We start from the raw sequence: 20945 nt of genomic DNA, 5'->3' as shown, positions 1-20945 counted from the left end.
TTAATTCGTGGCCTTTTATCAGAATGGCTCTCCTGTCCGGGAGTTTCATTTCATCCGTTGTCCCATTGAACGTTTTAACAAAAACTATTTTCTCTTCCTTCCAGGTGTTAAGGATAGCAAGTTCGAACAACGCATGGGTGACAACACCCCTCCAGATCTTTCTGCCCCTTCGCTTCCCTCTGACCCCATCCCTTCTTCTAATTTCACTTCTTCCGTGAATTCACCATACCCTCCAACCCTCCCCTTTCTGACGCTGAACGCTTTGTTCTTAGCAAAGGCATCAGTTTGGACCCTTATGTCCCCACCTTAGCGAAGTTTGAACTCGGCACTACATCGAGCTCTTCTTCTGCCTCCTTCACCTCCACCCTCACTTATTTGGCCAGGGGTCCTTCTCCACCCCGTTAAGCAGACTCTTTCACGCATCTCCAGTGTTCTCCCACCACCTGGCTTCTTAACCTCTCCTGATCTTTTCATTGAGAACTACTGGCGTGACATCGGCCGTCACAGTTTCTCTGTTCCCCTCACTCATTCTAACCTACCTCCCTCTGAACTTGCCGCATTATGTTCTCTCAGGTCAAACACGAACACTGTTAGCAACCCTGCTAACGAGGATGCTGCTGTTGTTCTCTGACAAACTGAACACCTTGCAGATGCTGAACGCCAGTTCTCTGACATTTCCTCCCACCTACCCCTGGACCATGAACCCATCAGGGAAGATCAAACCATTGCTTCCAGGACTGTCACTGACTTCATCTCCTCTGGAGATCTTCCCTCCATGGCTTTCCACTTCTAATTCCTCATCCCAAATGGCTTGCTTCTACCTCCTTCACAAACAGAACTACCCTGGTAAACCCAGAGATAAAAACAAAAAACTACTGCGGATGCTGGAAATCCAAAACAAAAACAGAATTACCTGGAAAAACTCAGCAGGTCTGGCAGCATCGGTGGAGAAGAAAAGAGTCGACGTTTCGAATCCACATGACCCTTCAACAGAACTGAGTATAGTTAGGAGAGGGGTGAAATATAAGCTGGTTTAAGGTGGGGGGTGGGGGGAGAGAAGTTGAGGGTGGGGTGGTTGTAGGGACAAGCAAGCAGTGATAGGGGCAGATAATCAAAAGATGTCACAAACAAAAGGATCAAAGAGGTGTTGAAGGTGGTGATATTATCTAAGAAAAGTGCTAATTAAGAATGGATGGCAGGACACTCAAGGTACAGCTCTAGTGGGGGTGGGGTGGAAAGATTGACAAGCTATTAGTTGTAGATTTAAAAATAATGGAAATAGGTGGGAAAAGAAAAATCTACATAAATTATTGAAAAAAAGCAAAAGGGAGGGGGAAGAAACGGGATGGGGATGGGGGGAGGGAGTTTAAGATCTAAGGTTGTTGAATTCAATATTCAGCCCGGAAGGCTGTAAAGTGCCTAGTCGGAAGATGAGGTGCTGTTCCTCCAGTTTGCGTTGGGTTTCACTGGAACAATGCAGCAAGCCAAGGACAGACATGTGGGCAAGAGAGCAGGGTGGCGTGTTAAAATGGCAAGCGACAGGGAGGTTTGGGTCTTTCTTGCGGACAGACCGCAGGTGTTCTGCAAAGCGGTCGCCCAGTTTGCGTTTTGTCTCTCCAATGTAGAGGAGACCGCATTGGGAGCGATGAATGCAGTGGACTAAGTTAGGGGAAATGCAAGTGAAATGCTGCTTCACTTGAAAGGAGTGTTTGGGCCCTTGGACGGTGAGGAGAGAGGAAGTGAAGGGGCAGGTGTTGTATCTTCTGCGTGGGCATGGGGAGGTGCCATAGGTGGGGGTTGAGGAGTAGGGAGTGATGGAGGAGTGGACCAGGGTGTCCCAGAGGGAACGATCCCTACGGGATGCCACCAGTGGGGGTGAAGGGAAGATGTGTTTGGTGGTGGCATCATGCTGGAGTTGGCAGAAATGGCGGAGGATGATCCTTTGAATGCGGAGGCTGGTGGGGTGATAAGTGAGGACAAGGGGGACCCTTTCATGTTTCTGGGAGGGAGGAAAAGGCGTGAGGGAGGATGAGCAGGAGATGGGCCGGACATGGTTGAGGGCCCTGTGAACGACCGTGGGTGGAAAACCTCGGTTAAGGAAGAAGGAGGACATGTCAGAGGAACTGTTTTTGAAGGTAGCGTCATCAGAACAGATGCTGTAGAGCTGTACCTTGAGTGTCCTGCCATCCATTCTTAATTAGCACTTTTCTTAGATAATATCACCACCTTCAACACCTCTTTGATCCTTTTGTCTGTGACATCTTTTGATTATCTTTTCCTATCACTGCTTGCTTGGCCCTACAACCACCCCACCCTCAACTTCTCTACCCCCGCCCCCCACCTTAAACCAGCTTATATTTCACCCCTCTCCTAACTATACTCAGTTCTGTTGAAGGGTCATGTGGACTCGAAACGTCGACTCTTTTCTTCTCCACCGATGCTGCCAGACCGGCTGAGTTTTTCCAGGTAATTCTGTTTTTACCCTGGTAAACCTATCGTTTCAGCGTGTTCCTGCCCCACTGAACTGATTTCTTCCCAACTTGAATTTATTTTTTCCCCTTTGTCCAGTCTCTGCCCACTTACATCTGTGCATCATCTGATGCGCTCTGTCACTTGAATTATTTTCAATTTCCTGGCCATAATCATCTTTTCTTCGCCATGGATACCCAATCTCTGTGCACTTCTATTCCCCACCAGCATGGCTTCTTCCTTGAATGGAGATCCAGTTTCCATTCACCACATCCACCTGCCGGAATTGTTCTCTCATTGAACAAATTCTCTTTTAACTAATCTAACTTCCTCCTAATAAAATATATTGATTTAGGTAGCCACATGGGTTCTTTTTGTGACGTATGTGGAACACTTCTTATTCCAATCCTTATTAGACACCACCTCTCAACTCTTTTTAGGAATGTTGATGATTGTTTCCCGTTTTTTGCTCTTGCCCTCAATTGGAAAACTTCATCAACTATGCTTCCAATTTCCACCCTTTCCTCACGTTCACATAGTCCATCTCCAAAACTTTCCTACCCCACCTCGACTTCTCTATCTCCATTTCTGGGTATAGGCTATCAATACACATTCATTAGAAGCTCAAAGAGTCCCACAGCTACCTCGATTACACTTAAGCACACACTGCACTCTGTAAGGATTCCATTCCATTTGCCTAGTTTTTCTGTCTATATCACATCTGTTCTAAAGATGCAACCTTCCATACATGGGTTCTGATGAAATGTCACGACCTGAACCGTTAATTCTGTTTCTCTCTCCACAGATGCTGCATGAGCTGCTGGGCGTTTCCAATAATTTTTAATAAAATTTTTTCAAGCAGTTTGCCTCCTATCGTTAAGATATCTTGTACAATTTCTAGAGTTTCCTAAAGTATGCACCCTATTTATATAACATTGATAGGTAAAGCATGTTTGTATTTTAAATATCCTTAACTCAATAATGAGGGACATAGTGTACAGAAAACAAATGGACGCTTTGTCACTTCTTCTCACGATTCAAGGCTGTTGGGACGCAGTTTTTTAAGACAGCTTATTAACGATTAAACATAACTTCATTCCATTAAATACAGACATGGGATCCATTGGAGAGGTGAAATTACTGGAATAATTCGAATATCAGATAAAAGAGTAGAGTGCGATTGTTCATTGGTCATATCAGTGTTCAATTTCCTTGGCCACTGAATTGTGGTATTTCGTATGTTTGTTGAGTAAATACACACATGTACAGTGCATTTGTCTGTGTTGTGCGGGTGTGCGCGAGGAATTCTACTTCTTTCCCTACTGAAATTAATAGTGCAGCTAAAAAATTGTAAACTATAGCCATAAACCCGTCTAGTCGGGGATTCATGTTGAATGGCATTGAAATGAGCGACGTCATATTGCTGAAGTCTGTATGCTGCAGTCTATCTAACGCCAAATCAACCACCTCTCATGGGCTTTTGCGAATGACATCCAAGATGTACTTGGTGATCCACCTATTCGGATGCAAATGCAATGTTAATTTCTCAAAGCACATGATCTTATGTGAGATTGAAACCAGCTAACCGCTCCAGTATTGACAAACGTTTAATGCATTAACATGACCCTCAGCTCTGTTACAATAAATTTGTGCCATGTTATATTACGTCCAATTAACATTGTGCCACTGTGATTCTGGAAACCCATTTTATTATTCTCTTTCTGACGATTTCATTGGCGACTGAATGCTTGGGTGGCTTGAAATAAATTAACTGTATGTAACTGAATAAACCGCGTCCTGTCCCGTTGGTGTTCAGTTTAAGCACAGCAAATAGATAATAACTGTTGAATAAATTTGCTGGATTACAACGCCATGCTCAGACGGGTATCTGAGTAGTTTCTGGATCTTTTGATCTAAGTCGCTTTTTCTAATATTCCAACGACAATTTTTCGCTGCTCACTGGCACATCCCACTGTCCACACCGAACTTTCAAGAGCTCACATCCAACTACCCACACCTTACAGTCTACCGCTCACTGCTCACTCCCTACTGTCCTGAACTCACTGCCCACGTCCTACTGTCTGTACAACACTGCCCACAGCTCACTGCTCACACCTCACCCCCACATCCAAATGTTCACAACACAGTCTCCAAACTGCAGTCACTCCCCTCAGTTGACTGTTTACACCCCCACTGTCCACACCTCACTGCCCTATGTTAGCATCCCACTGTTCACACGTCACTCTCCACACTACATTGTCAGGGCAGTTAAAGCACGGGTTAGGTACAGAATAAAGCTCCCTCTGCACTGTCCCATCGAGAACTTCCAAGGCAGTACAGCACGGGATAGATACTGAGGAAATCTCCCTTTCCATTGTCCCATCAAACATTCCAAGGGCAGGCATGCCATGGGTTAGGAACATAATAAAGCTCCCTCTACACTGTCCTACATGGTGTTTTGCTTCCCTGGTGTCAGGGTAATAAACATCATGGAGATGCTGCGGAATATTCTGTGGGGGAAGGCAGTGAGCCAGGAGTTGTGGTGCACATCAGTACCAACGACATAGAGAGGGCAGTTGTTGAGGTCCTATGGTTAGATTTCTAGAAGCTATGGGAGAAATTAAAACATACTATCTTGAAGGTAGTAATATCTGGATTACTTCAATGCTAGCAAGAGTAGAGATAGGAAGTCAGGGAGGATGTGTGACTCGAGGCAGGTCTTCTACTGACATGTAAATAGTAGATGGATAGTAGAACAAAAACAGAATTACCTGGAAAAACTCAGCAGGTTGGATAGTAGAGGTAGGTTGGGGGCCACTTAGGGACAAAGAGGGCGTATATCCTTAGAGGCACAGGGCAAGGCTGTAACATTTTGTCTTGGCATTTATGAAGAGGGTGCTGAAAAAGTATCGGTAGAAAGGGAGATAGTAGAGGCAATTGATGGAGTGATAATTGATCAACAGGATGTACTGGAAAGCCTCATTCCACTTAGAGTGGAGAGGTTGCCTGGTCCGCATGGCTTGCATCAGTTTTTTGGGGGAGGGGGGGTGGGGTGGTGAAGATAATTGTTGGGCTTGCCATAATCTTCCAGGTGCCAGAGGATTGGAGATTGGCAAATATAACACCTTTATTAAAGAATGTTTGTAAGAACATTTCTAGCAACTCAGGCCAGTCAGGTTAACACCAGTGGTGGGTAAGGTTTTCAAAATAAGAATCAGGGGAAAAAATCAATAGGCAGCTCGAAAAGTTTGATTTAATTAAGGAAAGACTGCACAGATTTGTAAAAGTCAGAGCATACTTGGTTAATCTACTTGATTTTTTTGATGCAGTAATAGAGAAGGGTGATGAAGTGTGTGCAATGGATGTTGTCTATATGGATTTTAAGAAAGCATATGACAAAGTACCATTTAAAGGACTGATACATAAAATTGAGGCTCAAGGAATAGAAGGGTCAATGTCAGCTTGGATAAAGAAAATAACATAAGGATAGAAAACAATGAGTCATGGTAAATAGTTGCTCTTTTTCAGATTGGGGGATGGTACACAGCGGTGCTCCCCAAATGTCAGTGTCCAGACCATTGTTTCTTTTAATATATATAAATGACTTGGGTATTGGAATAAAGAGTAAAATTTCACAATTTGTCAATGAAACCTAACAGGGAGTTGTGGAAAACAATGAGAGTGATAGAAATTGACTGCAGGCCGGATATAGGCTAGTAGAATGGGCAGAAAAGTGGAAGACGGAATTTAATACAACGAAGTGTGACATGATTCAATTTGGCAGAAGGAATAAGTAGAAATAATGTAGTATTCAAAGCACAATTCTAAAGATTGTGCAGGGTTGGAGGGACCAGGGGGTTCATGTGCCCAGATCTTTGTAAGTAGCAGGACATTTTTGAGAGATTAATTAGAAAAACAAAATGGGCTCTTGGGCTTCATAAAGGGAGACATTGAGTACAAAAGCAGGGACATTGTACTCAATCTTTAAAGTTCAGGTTCGGCCACAACTAGAGTATTGCATTCAGTTCTGGTCACCACACTTTAGGGAGGATGTGAAGGCCCTTGAGAGAGTGCAAAGAAGATTTACAAAAATGGTTCAAGGAAGGAGGGATTTTAGATACAAACTTTGCTTGGAGAAGCTGAGATTGTTCTTCTTGGAGCAAAAGATATTGAGGGAAGGTCTGGTAGAGGTGGACAAGATTATAGCAGGTTTAGATAAGGTACATAAAGAAAGGCTGTTCCTATTATCTAATGGTGCAAGGATTCGGGACACAGCTACAAGGTTTTGGAAAAGAGGTGCAGGGCTGATGTGACAAAGAAGCTTTTTACTCAGCAAATGATAATGACCCGGAACTCTTTGCTTGCGAGGGTGGTGGAAGGGGAAACGATTCCTGATTTCAAAATAAAATTGGATCGGAACTTGAGGGAAATAAACTTGCAGGGTCACCGGGATATAACGGTGAAATGGGACTGATAGAATTGCTCTACAGAAAGCCGGCGTAGATTCAATGGACCACATTGCCTGCTTCCACACCACAGCGTATCGCTGACTCTATGAAATGCAGATTGTTGTCAGGGCCAGTGCAATCACTAGGCAAATTAGACGGTTCCATAGAGCATCAAAGTTTGGGGGAGTGGGGGAGCGGCAAAAAAAACTGAAACTACCTAGAGATTTAAAATGATATATGCAACTTTCCATGAGTGCCCGAAATTTCCACAGGTGAATCCGAAACTCTGGAATTTTTGAAGCAACTTTCCTCCGGCCCCACCCATTCCATCCACCCCCGCACATGCTCATTAAATCTTCAATGGCAGTAACCCCTTCACCTCCGTGCACACTGATCCACCAATCACAGCCTCCCCTTCACCTCCGTGCTGGCTGATCCACCAATGACAGTTTCCCTTTCCGCAACCACAGCTTGGGGGGCGGGGTCAGGTTAATAGGTGCGCATGCGCAGACGGCCGTATTGCCTTGGCAGGGGACAATGGTGATGAAAAATGCTGCTCACCTAAAAGTTCCGCGTTTTCAGCCAATCCGAAAGCTCCTGGGTGATCTCACGGTGGTGCAGTTGAAAGGTCGGGGAGTGCGCGGATCTCGTGAGCGGCATACAGGTTGCATGGTGCTGCAGAGCATTGGGAAGATGAGTCTGGGGGCAAGGCAAGGTCGTCGATAACCCCGTGAGTTTGATAACTTTTAGCGGTCGTGTGACTGACGAGGAATAGGTGTTTAGCGCCATTTTACTGTATTCATTTTCAAAAGTTAATTGTGGGGCAGGGGCTTAAGGTCGGAAGTTCACCTAGGTCTTGTCGAATACTCTTGTACTAGCCTTGGTTGCTGCCGTGATTAATCACATCGATGGTCGGCCAGGTACATTCCCAACATCGCACTGTTCCAAACACTGAATTCCCAATTGGCTTGTTTACACTTCTACTGGTCACAAAAAGGCGCAGACCAAATAACCAGTTCTTTCTCCCAAAGTGGAAGTGGCGGGAATGTACATTAACATCAAGCGATTTAGATTTTGACCTAAAATACAGGTGGTGAGTTCAGTACGCCACTGCCTTCAAGTACAAGTAGTGGGGGGCGGGGGGATTTAAATTGAAACTTGATTTGGCTTTTGTTTTCACTTTTTTAAAGTGAAAGTTAGATGATTCATTGGAACTGTGATTCCTCCTGTGCATTTAATAACCCAACACCCTGCGTGCATGGGAAGGATGGGAGCACTATAAGTTCTGTGTAACACCTTACCACCCCTAAAGTGTGGTATGTCTCTAAATTCAGTTCAACATTGATTAAATTAGTTAAATTACATCATCAATGTAAATTAGGGAAGGAAATCCGCCATCATTATCTGGTCTGGCCTACATATGACGCCAGACCGACAGAAATGTGATTGACTCGCAATTACTTTTGTGAAATGGTCTAGCCAAGCCACTCAGTTCTATCAAACCACAACAGAAAGATCAAAGACGAAAGGACTCGGGTTTACCAGCCGACATTGACCTTGTCATTGGAAACAGCAAATGTACACCCTGCCCAGTCGACCATGCAATGTCCCCCTCACTAACAACTGGGCACGTTTGTCAAATTTGAGAGAGCTGCCCCAAAGACTAGTCAAGCAACTTCCTGAAATAGTCATACTCACCGAATTTTAGCGTACATTCAATGACCCAGACTCCGCTATCACCATCTGAGTATGCCCTGTTCCATTGGCATGAGAGACCCACCAGAGATGGTGGCACAGTAGTATACAGGCATAAGAAATAGGAACAGGGGTAGGCCATTCACCCCCTCGAGCCTGCTCTGCCATTCAATAAGATCTTGGCTGATCCGATTGTGATTTTAACTCCCGTTTCTTTCCTGCCTACCATAACTGTTGACTCCCTTGTCAATCAAAAATCTGTCTAACTCAGCCTTGAATCTATTCAATGACCAAGCTGCCACTGTTCACTCGGAAAGAGAATTGCAAACACTATCTAATCTCTGAGACAAGCAATTCCTTCTCATCTCTGTCTTAAATGCCACCTAGTTCTAGATTTCCCCCACAAGGGGAAACATCCTCTCAGTATCTACCATGTCAGCCTCCCTTATAATTTTATATGTTTCAATAAGATCACTGCATATTCTTCTAACCTCAGTGAGATTGGGCCTAACCTTCCCTCATAATGCAAAACCGTCACCTGAGGAATTGGCCTAATGAACCCCCTCTGAACTGCTTCAAATACAAGTATGTCCCTCATTAAGTAAGGTAACCAAAACTGTACATGATACTCTAGGTGTGGTCTCACATTACCCTGTCCAATTGCAGCAAGACTTCCTTTTTTTATAGACCATCTCCATTGCAATAAAGGCCAACATTCTGTTTACCATCCTAATTACTTGCTGTACCTGCATGCTGATTTTTTTGAGATTCATATACATGGACACCCAGATCCCTCTGTACCACAGCATTCAGTAGTCTCTCTCCAATTAAATAATATTTGTTTTTCTATTCTTTCTGCCAAACTGGACAACTTTACATTCTCTGTATTATAATCCATCTGCCCAATTTTCATCCACTCACATAAGCTATCTATATTGCTTTGCAGATTCTTTGCATCCTCCTCACAATTTGCTTTCCTTCCTATCTTTCTATCATCAACAAATACATCTACAATACAGTTGGTCCCTCATCCAAGTCATTCATATAGATTGTAAGTAGTTGAGACTGTATCCCTGCAGCACTCTGTTAGTTAGCTAACAGCACCATGGGTTTACCTGCATCAGATGGATTGCAGTGATATCAGGAAGACAGCTCACAACCACCTTCTCAAGGGCAATTAGAGATAGGCAATAAAGGCTGGCCTAGCTAGCAACGTCCACATCCTGTGGAAAAATAGAATTACAGCTTGACAACCTGTAAGTAACCCATTTATACTGATGCCCTGTTTCCTATTAGTTAGCCAGTTCTCTATCCATGCTAATATATCACCCCCAACACCATAAATTCTTATCTTGTGTACTAACCTTTTACATGACTCCTTATTTAGTGTCTTGTGGAAATTAAATGCACTACATCTGCTGGTTGCCCTTTATCCACCCTGCTAGATACATCCTCAAATAACTCAAATTAGGTTAAGAGATAATCAGTAGAGATGCAGTGGCAGACATTTAAGGAGATATTGTGTAACAGTCAACAAAGATAATTCCAGTGATAGCTAAGGAGACTCTCGGGCAAGGACTTACCATCCGTGGCTAACTAAGGAAGTTAAAGATAGTATCAAATTGAATAAAAAAGCATAGAATTCTGCAAAGATTAATGACTGACAGGTTAGAAGATTGGACAGAATAGAGGCATGTTAGAAGATTGGACAGAGTATTTTTTTTAAAAAGCAAAAGAATGGCCAAAATAATAAGGTGGGAGAAATTAGAGTATGAGAGAAAGCTAGCTAGAAATATTTTTAAAAATCGAGTTTCTACAGGTATTTAAAATGGAAAATATTAAGTAATGTGAACGTTGGTCTTCTACAGAGTGAGCCTTGGGAATTAATAATAGGATATAAGGAAATGGTGGATGAATTGAACAGATATTTTGCATCTGTCTTCACTGTGGAGTATACAAATAATGTCCCAGAAACAGATGTGCATCAAGAGGTGAAAGGGAGGGAGGAACTTAATTACAACCACCAGGGAAAGAGTACTGAAAAAATTATTAGAAATAAAAGCTGACAAGTCCCCAGGTCTGATGGGCTTCATTCTAGGATGTGAGAAGTAGTCGCTGCTAAGATTGTAGAAATACATTGTTTTTAATTTTCCAAAGTTCCCTAGATTCTGGAAAGGTCCCATCAGATTGGAAAATAGTGAATGCAACTCCTCTATTCAAGATAGGAGGGAGACATAAAAACATAAGAAATAGGAACAGGAGTAGACTATTTGGCCCCTCCAATCTGCTCCACCATTCAATAAGATCATGGCTGATCATCTTGTGTTTCGATTTCCACATTGCCATCTAATCCCGATAACCTTTGATTCCCTTGCCTAACAAAAATCTGTCTACCTCTGCTTTAAAATATTCAATGACCCCGTTTCCACTACCTTCTGAGGCAGAGAGTTCCGAAGTCACACAATCCTCTGAGAGAAAGTTTCTCCTCATCTCTGTCCTAAAAGGGCGACCCCTAATTTCAAAACAGTGCCCACTAGTTCTGGACTCACCCAAAAGAGGAACTATCCTTTCGACGTCCACCTTGTCAAGGCCATTCAGGATCTTGTATACTTCAATCAGATCACCCCTCACTCTTCTAAACTCCAGTGGAAACAAGCCCAGTCTGTCCAACCTTTCCTCATAAGATAACTACAGGCCAGTTAGCTTAACATCTGTCAGAAGGAAAATGCTGGAATCTATTATTAAGGAGTTTATAGCAGGGCACCTAGAAAACCTCAGTGCAGTCAGGCAGGGTCAACATGGCTTTGTGAAAGGGAAATTGTGTTTGACTAATTTATTCAAGTTCTCTGAGGAAGTAACATGCAATGTGGATAAAGGGGAACCCGTGGATGTGGTGTACTTAAATTTCCAGAAGATTTCACAAGGTGCCACATCAAAGGTTGCTACACAAAAGAAGAGTTCATGGTGTTGTATATTAGCATGGGTAGAGCATTGATTAGCTAACAGCAAACAGAATAGGTATCAAAAGGTTGTTTTCGCCTTGGCAAGATCTAATGAGTGGATTGCCACAGGGATCAGTACTGGGGCCTCAAATATTTACAATATATAAAAATGACTTGGATGATGGGATTGAATGTATGGTTGCTAAATTTGTTGATGATGCAAAGATAGGTAGGAAAGTAAGATGTGAAGAGGTCATAAGGAGTCTGCAGAGGAATTTAGATAGGTTATGTAAGTGGGCAAAAAATTGGCAGATGGAATATCATGTAAAAAATAAACTAGTCTACTTTGACATGAAGAATTTAAAAAAAACATATTATTTAAATGGGGAGAGATGGCAGAACTCTGAGGTACAGAGGGATCTGGGTGTCCTGGGACAAGAATCACAAAAAGTTAGTATGCAGGTACAACAAGCGATTAGAAAGGCATATGTAATGTTCCTGTTTAATGCAGGGGGAATGAAATATAAAAGTAGGGATGTTTTGCTAGGATATTGGTGACACCACATCTAGAGTATTGTGTGCAGTTTGGTCCCCTTAGTTAAGGAAGGACATAACTGCATTAGAAGCAGTTCAGAGAAGGCTCACTCAACTGATTCCTGGAATGAAGGAGTTATCCTACAAGGAAAGGTTGGACAGGTTGAGACTGTATCCATTGGAGTTTAGAAGAATGAGAGCCAATCTTATTGAAACATAAGACCCTGAGGGGATTTGACAGGGTGGATGCTGAAAGGATGTTCCCCCTTGTGTGAGACACTAGAACTAGGGTACTTGTGGGAGAAACTAGAATTAGGGGATGCAATTTAAAAAGAAATAGTCTCCCAGTTAAGATGGAGATGAGGAGATTTTTTTGCTCTGATGTTGTCTGTGGAACTCCCTTCCCCAGAGAGTGGTGGAGGCAGGTTCATTGAACATTTTTACGGCTAAATTAGGTGGATTCTTGCTTGACAAGGAAGTCAAACAGTGTAGGGGGTATTTGAGGCCACATTCAGAACAGTCATGAATGTATTTAATGGTAAAGCAGGCTTAACAGGCCTAATGATCTACTCCCCTATTCTTGCTCCTAATTCATATGTTTGTAAATTTGTCAAATATGATTTCCCTTTCACAAAACCATGTTGACTCAGCCTGATTGTATTATTACTTTCTAATCACTTAGCATCCTCTTGACCGCTCTATATCTTTGGCATGGTCAATAGCTTCACCCTTCTGCAATACCTCTGCTCATCATCTATATGTGTGCTCCAGCCCTCACCTCACTAAATACTGGCCTACTAGTCATAACCAGTGCATTTGCTGCAATACTTCTTCACTTGTCCTCACATATTTCCCTCTGGAGTCATATTGATCTATACTTTAACCCCCATCCACGCACCCCCCCCCCCTCCACCGCCACACCCCCAGCATTTCTTATCTACCTGCTAACTCTAAGCAATATCATATTGACATGATGTCAAGTTTCACCTACATGCTGATTTCACCCAGCATCACTCAGTTCTAATTCACTACCACCATTTTCCTTCCCTCTACAACCTCTGCATTGTCAGTAGACTTCTCCTACAACTTGTCACAAATGATATGCAATTTCTTCTAATTACTACTTGGGAAGTGGGAAGCTATTATCCTCAGCCCCTTCGCAAACTTTGTTCCTATGTCACTAATTCCATCCTCCTCAATGAGCCTGAAATGCATTACTGACCTCATATTCTCTCCATTATAAAGACCACCTCATATCATCAGTGGCAATCGTTCAATTTTCCAACCTCCAGTGGGAGAGCAAGACAGTGAGAACGGAGTGAGGGAAATGGAAGGATATGTGTAGATAGATAGGGAGAAAGAGAGATAGAGTTAAGAGGGTTTAATTGAGTGGGGGAAAGCAAGATGTGATATTTTTCTCTATAAATGTAAATATGAACAAAAAGTGCTGGAAAAAGAACTCAACAGGTCTGGCATCATCTGTGGAGAGAGAAACAGAGTTAACATTTTGAGTCCAATATGGCCCTTCTTTGGAACTGAAGAGAGGTAGGAATGTGATGGGTTTTATGCTGTTGAAAAAGGGGAAAGGGTTAGGTCGATCAAAAGTAAAGGTCGGGGATAGGTTAGAGGGTGGGAGAGATTAAATGACAAAAATGTAATTGAACAAAAGGCAAAGGAAGTGGCAATGGTTGTAGTAAAGAAACAAAGCATTGGTCCAGAGTAAGCATAAATGGCAGAATAAAGGACAACTCTATCTGAAATCATGAAAACAAGTTACAGACAGGCACTTGGCAAAAAAAGAAACAAAATGAAGGACAGAGTTCAGGCTCTTAAGTTGTTGACCTCAGTGTTGAGACCAGAAGGCTTTAAAGTGCCTAATCAAAAGATTATTCCTCAACTCTTGTTGGGCTTCACTGGAACATTGCAGCAGGCTATGGACAGAAATGTGAGCATGAGAACAAGATGGTGAATTAAAATGGCATGTAACAAGAAAGTCTGAGCCACACTTGCGGACTGAGTGAGGTGTTCTGCATTTGGTCTCCCTAGTGTAGAAAATACTGCATTGTGAGCAGCAAACACAGAATACTAACTTGAAAGAAGTACAAATAAAGCGCTGGTTCAACTGGAAGGAATGTTTGGGGCCTTAGACAGTGAGGAGAAAGGAAGTAAAATGGCAGGTTTTATGCCTCTTTGTGATTGAATGGGAAGTGCAGTGGGAAGGGAACGAGGTGTTGTCGGTGATAGAGGAGTGGACCAGGGTGTCACGGAGATAATGGACCCTTCAAAATGCTGACAGAGGAGGGGAGGGGATGGAGAGAAAGATGGCTAGGTGACCAGGCAGAGGCTGGTGGGGTGGAAAGTGAGGTCAAGGGAAACCCTATCCTGGTCCTGGGAGGGAGGAGAAGGGGTGGGGTAGAAGTGCAGGAAATGGAATCCTCCTCTGTTCAGTCCGCAAGCATGACCTTGCCCTTCCAGTCACTTGCCATTTTAATTCACCACCTTGCTATCATACTTACATTTCTGTCCTTTTCCTGCTGCAATGTTCCAGTGAAGCCCAATGCAAGCTTGAGGACCAGCACCTCATCTCCTGTTTAGGCACCTTATAGTCTCTGGACTCAGCATTGAGATCAACAACTTCAGACTGTGAACTTTGTCCTCCATTTAATTTTGCCAATTGCCAGTCTGTATCTTGTTTTCATGTCTTTGTTTTCAGACAGCAATGCCCTTTATCCTGCCATTAACACTTACTCTGGACCAATGCCTTCTGTCACGACTCACTGGGGATAGTGCACTGTAATATCAAGCCCCACTATTCCCCAAGCTGTGACAAATGTGAAAAAGTTTGATTAAACCACCAGATTGCCCCCATTCTACCTAAATATTTAATTTAGGTTAATAAAATAGGAGTACCAAGTTTGTAAACTTAATAAGTAAATAATTGTTTATTGAACAAACCGTCATTAACCAGTGGCAAAAGAAAGAAATATGAACTGCTAACTTCTAACTCTATAATCTAAACTCTACCCCTTCTTAAATCCCTCAACAAACACACACACAAATCATTGATTTTAAGTGTGGGATAAAACAGTTCAATAGTACCAATTCCGGAGTACAGGATTCGATGGGTTAATTTTGATCGATGTCTACCAAATTCCTTTCAGTTCTTGTTCATGACATAAGGTGGCCTTCTAGCACTTTCAGTATTTAGTTCACTGGTTGAGCACTTGCCTTTCAATGTCTCTAACAGTGATTTTCCCCTTTGCCTATTGACAGGGTTTTCAGAGAGAGAGCAGGTTATAGAGATATGAGAAGAAAAAGCCAGCTAGCTATTATTGTGGAATTACTGGAATCTTCCACACACAGGAGAAAGAGGTTTTAGGCCTTGTTCCAGTCAGGCTAGGAGCTATTCAGCTGCACTGCTGCCACACAAGACCTGGTCACCTAGTCAGGAATCAATTAAAATGCTGTTGCCAGGCAGTTCCCCATTATATAACATTAGCTATAATATTCCAAAATTCCCTGGATTCTGGAAAGGTTCCAGTGGATTGGAAAAATGCAAATATAATGCCCTTATTCAAAAATGTGGCGGGGGGGAGGCAGAAAGTAGGAAACTATAGACCAGTTAGTTTAACGTCTGTCATTTGGGAAATTGTTGGAATCCATTATTAAGGAAGTAGTAATGGGGCACTTGGAAAATCAAACTGCAAACCATCAGAGGCAGCATGGTTTTAGGAAGAGTAAATCATGTTTGATTAATTTGCTAGAGTTCTTTGAAAATGTAACAAGCAAAGTGGATAATGGGGATCCTGTAGATGTAGTATATCTGGACTTCCAGAAGGCCTTTGATAAGATGCCGCACAAAAGATCAATACACAAGATAAGATTACATGGAGTTAGGGGTAATACATTAGCTTGGATAGAGGATTGGCTAACCAACAGAAAGCAGAGAGTCAGGATAACTGGGTCTTTTTCCGGATGGCAAGCTGTAACTAGTGGGGTGCCACAGGGTTCAGTCCTTGGGCCCCAACTATTTACAATCTATATTAATGACTTGGATTCAGGGATAGAAGGTACTATAGCTAAATTTGCAGAGGATACCAAAATAGGTGGGAAAGTAAGTTGCAATGAAGAAATAAGAAATTTACAAATGGATATGGACAGGTTAGGTGAATGGGGCAAAATTTGGCAGGTGGAGTTTAACGTGGATAAGTGTGAGGTTATCCATTTTGGTCGGAAGAATAAAGAGGCAACTTATTATTTAAATGGAGAGAAACTTCAGAATGTTTCAGTGAAGAGGGATCTGGGTGTCCGCGTGCATGAATCACTGAAAGCTAGTATACAGGTACAGCAGGTAATAAGGAAGGCAAATGGAATTTTGGCATTTATTGCTAAAGGAATAGAGTATAAAAATAGGAAAGTGTTCTTGCAACTGTACAAGGCATTGGTGAGACCGCACCTGGAGTGCTGTGCACAGTTTTGGTCCCCTCACTTGAGGAAGGATGTAGTTGCATTGGAGGCGGTTCAGAGGAGGTTCATTAGATTGATTCCAGAGATGCAGGGCTTATGAGGAGAGATTGAGCAGTTTAGGCTTATACTCACTCGAGTTTAGAAGGATGAGAGGAGATCTAATTGAGGTATATAAGATGCTAAAGGGGATAGACAAAGTAGATGTGGAGTAGATGTTTCCCCTTCTGGGGCATTCTAGAATGAGAGGCCATAGTTTTAGGCTAAGGGGTGGTAGATTTAAACCAGAGATGAGGAGGAATTACTTTTCTCAAAGGGTCGTGAATCTGTGGAATTCATTACCTCAGAGTGCAGTGGATGCTGGGACGCTGAATAAATTTAAGGAGAAGATAGACAGATTTTTAATTCGTAATGGGTTGGGCAGGAAATTGGAGTTGGGGCCGAAATGAGATCAGCCATGATCGTAATGAATGGCGGGGGAGGCTCGAGGGACTTAATTGTCTACTCCTGCTCCGAGTTCTTATGTTCCTATGTATACCAGACTCCTCCACCTCATGGCACGCTCTGTTCCAGGGTTGCAACATTATATATATCTCTCATCCTGTTCCAGTGGGTATATCTTGCAACCATTGTAATTTTAATCCGCAATCCAACAGAAATAAAAAGATATGTTCCATACATGCCTCCAACCTTAAAAGAGATGAAACGCCACTTCAAAAATACATTTCATCACGAGGCATGTGACACATGGGCAACAAAACATGAGACTTACTTTCTTTCATCCTTCCTCCCCCTTATACAACTTTTCAGCATTTCTTTTCCCTTTAACTTATTTTAGTATTTTACACCCGGGACAATGCATCCGCGATCACATTATCTTTCCTGGCATTGTGAACAATCTTTACATTGAATGGTTGAAACAATAGACTCCATCTAAACAGTTTCACATTTTGAGTTTTAAAATTTCAATTATGGTCAGTGGATTATGGCCAGCAGATTATGTAGACATAGTGTTTCTTTGTTATCATGTCGGACATAAACTTCAAAGTGTTGAAGAGACAACAACAATACTAGAGTTTCCTTTTCTACTGTAGAGTACTTCCTCTGATATTGATTTAGTTTCTTGGAAAAGTACCCCACTGGCTTCTCTATCCCTAATTTATCATCATGTAATAGGACTGCACCTACCCCCAAGTCACCAGCACCAGTTGCCTTTTTGTAAGGCCTGGTAAAGTCAGGGGCAGCAACACTGGTTCGTTTATTAAGATTGCCTTCAGCTTTTCAAAGGCTGCTTGGCATTCTGCTGATCATACCGCATTTGCCTTTTTTCTTAACAAATTGGTGAGAGGTGCAGCTATTGTGCTGAAGTTAGGCACAAACTTCCTTTAAAACCCACACACTCCCAAAAATCTCATGATTTCTTGTGCTACTTTATATGCTCCTGTGAGTCTTTCTAGAAACTTGGACACATAATCCGACAAGAAGGATTCATCTTTCTGCTTTATGAGCTTTTCCTTAATCACTTTTAATGGACCTCTTATTTCATGACATGGGTCAATTTGAATGGACTTAATCCAGTATTCATGGCAATAGGTCTTAATCATGGTTTTGAGAGTCTGATGGTATCTCTCTAAAGTTCCATGTGTCTGTGGGTGGTAGACTTTAGTTGTTTGATATTTTTAAATTGCTGATTGTGCCCTGGAAAATTTTAGACATGAAGTTAGAACCTTGGTCAGATTGTATTTCAATTCATAGGCCATAAATAGTGCAAAACTGAGTTAACTTTTCCACTACCACCTTAGCTGTAATTGTCCTTAAAGGAATAGCTTCTGGAAACCAGGTTGTCATATCCATGCTTGTAAGGATAAACTGATGCCCCGCTTTCATTTTGGGTCATGGTCCTACACAATCTACTAATACCGGACTGAATGGTTCCTTAAAAACTGGTATGGGTACTAAAAGTGCTGGTTTGATTACATATTGAGGTTTACCTACTGCCTGACCCGTATGGCACGTTTTACAAAGTTGCACTACGTCCTTATGAAGTCTTGGCCAGGTAAAATGCCTGTTTATCGATGCTTGGATTTTCTATGGGCAACATTTGGGGCGGGGGGATGTGTGGGAGTGGGTGCGAGCGGGCAGGTTCCTGATCGGCGCCCACGGTTGGGGGCATGCTGCCATTTTACATGGGTGGTCTAATTAAGGCTAGGAAGCTTTATGCGCTCTTTGTGCAGATGGTGGGGGTGCAATTCCCGGAGCCGAGGGTGTGCTCTTTCGCACATGCACGTGAAAGAGCGCACTGATCTCCCTGAGGCAAAGTGCTGCCTCAGGGAGATCGGCTCAGATTTGAAACTTCAAATAAAGATGAGAAAAACATTTTGCTGCCATGTCCCCTCATGTGACACTGTTACATGAGTTGGGACATGTCCATAACTTTTGTTTTGAAATATTCTGAGGTTTTCAAATCACTCATGAAACCTCATCCCACCCATGGATGAGGTTTCATGCTCTTTCAGAAGCCCGCCAGGGCTCCCGGCCTGCCCACCAACATTAAGGTTGGATGGGCAGATCCGTTAATGATTTCAATAAGTTTTTTAATGGCCTTAATAGGCCGTTGACAGGTTGGCAGTCCTGCTGTTCCCTGAGCCACAACAAATGTGAAAATGTTTGATCAAACCACCAGATTGCCCCAATTCTACCTGACTGTTTAATTTAGGTTAACAGAATATGAGCACCAGGTTTGTAAACTTAATAAGTAAATAACTGTTTATTGAACAAATTGTCTTTAACCAGTGGCAAAAGAAAGAAATATGAACTGCTAATATCTAATTCTTTAACCTAAACTGTACTCCTTCTTAAATCCCTATATATACACACACACACACACACATGACACGTAAGACACACAAATCATGGATTTTAAGGGTGGGATAAAACAGTTCAATAGCACCAATTCCAGAGTACAGGATTTAATGGGTTGATTTTGATCGATGTCTTCCAAATTCTTTTTTGTTCTTTTGATGATATGAGGTGGTCTTTCAGCATTTTCAGTATTTAGTTCACTGGTTGAGCACTTGCCTTTCAAGCACTTGAGCACAAAGGAAAAAAGGGATTTTCCCCTTTGCCTCTTGACAGAGGTTTTATGAGAAGAAAAAGCCAGTTAGCTAATATTGTGGAATTATTGGAATCGTCCACACACAGGAGAAAGAGGTTTTAGGTCTTGTCCCTTTCAGGCTAGGCGATACAACATTGTGCATATATTTTGTCCTGTTCCAATGGATATGTCTTTCAAACTGCAGCCATTGTAATTTTAACCCACAGTCCAACAGAAAATAAAAAGATATGCTCCTTACACTTGTTTCTTTACTACAATCATTACCACTCCTTTTGCCTTTTGTTCCATGACCTTTATTATTTAATCTCTTCTGTCCTCTAACCGCTCCTTGACCTTCCCTTTTGTTCCACCTGACCCCGCCCATCTTTCCCCCCCCCCCCCCCCCCACCACCACTTTTTCCAACAGGATAAGATCCATCAAATTTCTGTCTACCTTCAATTCTAAGAAGGTTCACATTGGACTCAACATTAACTCTGTTTCTCTTTCCACAGATACTTCCAGACCTGCTGAATTTTTCCAGCATTTTTCTGTTTTTATTTTGGGTTTCCAGCATCCACAGTATTTTGCTTTTATGCAAAAAAGTACATTGTTTATTTAATCATTGTAATTTGACCTAATGTAAATAAAATGCAAATTTTGTTTTGAAAGCAAGCATCGTTGTGGAAAAATCATGGTGAATAAAGATAGGAATGAAAAGGTGGAGAAAAACACAAAGTTAGGAACACTTGTTTTCTGATCATCTACCTTCTCGGATAATGGGGACTGCTTGAAGAATGAATCATGATGGGAGTGACATTGGAGCAAGAGGCTGTGTTGAATGGGTAGATAAAAGTGAAAGAGTTGGGGATCATGGTTGTAATAGTGGGTAGTAGAAAGTGAAATTGTTAGTGACAGGTAAATAATTAAGGGCCGTAATGGGTGGTCACATTTTCTTCATAACCACAACGAAAATTAATATTTTAGGTAGTTCCTTTTCCAGAACACGCTGCTAAACTGATACAACCTCCTAGGAAAGAGGAAGAAAACGCGCAGAAAGAGACAGAAGCAGAAGGAAATTGAAGCAAAACAGGTTTAAGGATGTGCAAAGGAAAGGCAGAAGCAAACAAGAGACAGAGAGAGAACAAGAAACATGAAGACAACAGAGATGGATATTTCTTCAAATTGTGTAAGTATATTATGTTCAGTGCTCCTTAATTGAAAGCAAAATCTTTTCGAAATCTGAAAACAGCTCTTGTTCCAATAGAGAAAATATGATGCATGTCAACAGAACTGATGGG

This window comes from Cetorhinus maximus, chromosome 18, assembly GCF_964194155.1.
Source record: "Cetorhinus maximus chromosome 18, sCetMax3.hap1.1, whole genome shotgun sequence".
Classification (NCBI taxonomy): Eukaryota; Metazoa; Chordata; class Chondrichthyes; order Lamniformes; family Cetorhinidae; genus Cetorhinus; species Cetorhinus maximus.
The sequence above is the reverse complement of the archived record's forward strand: the minus strand, read 5'-3'. Positions refer to the sequence as shown.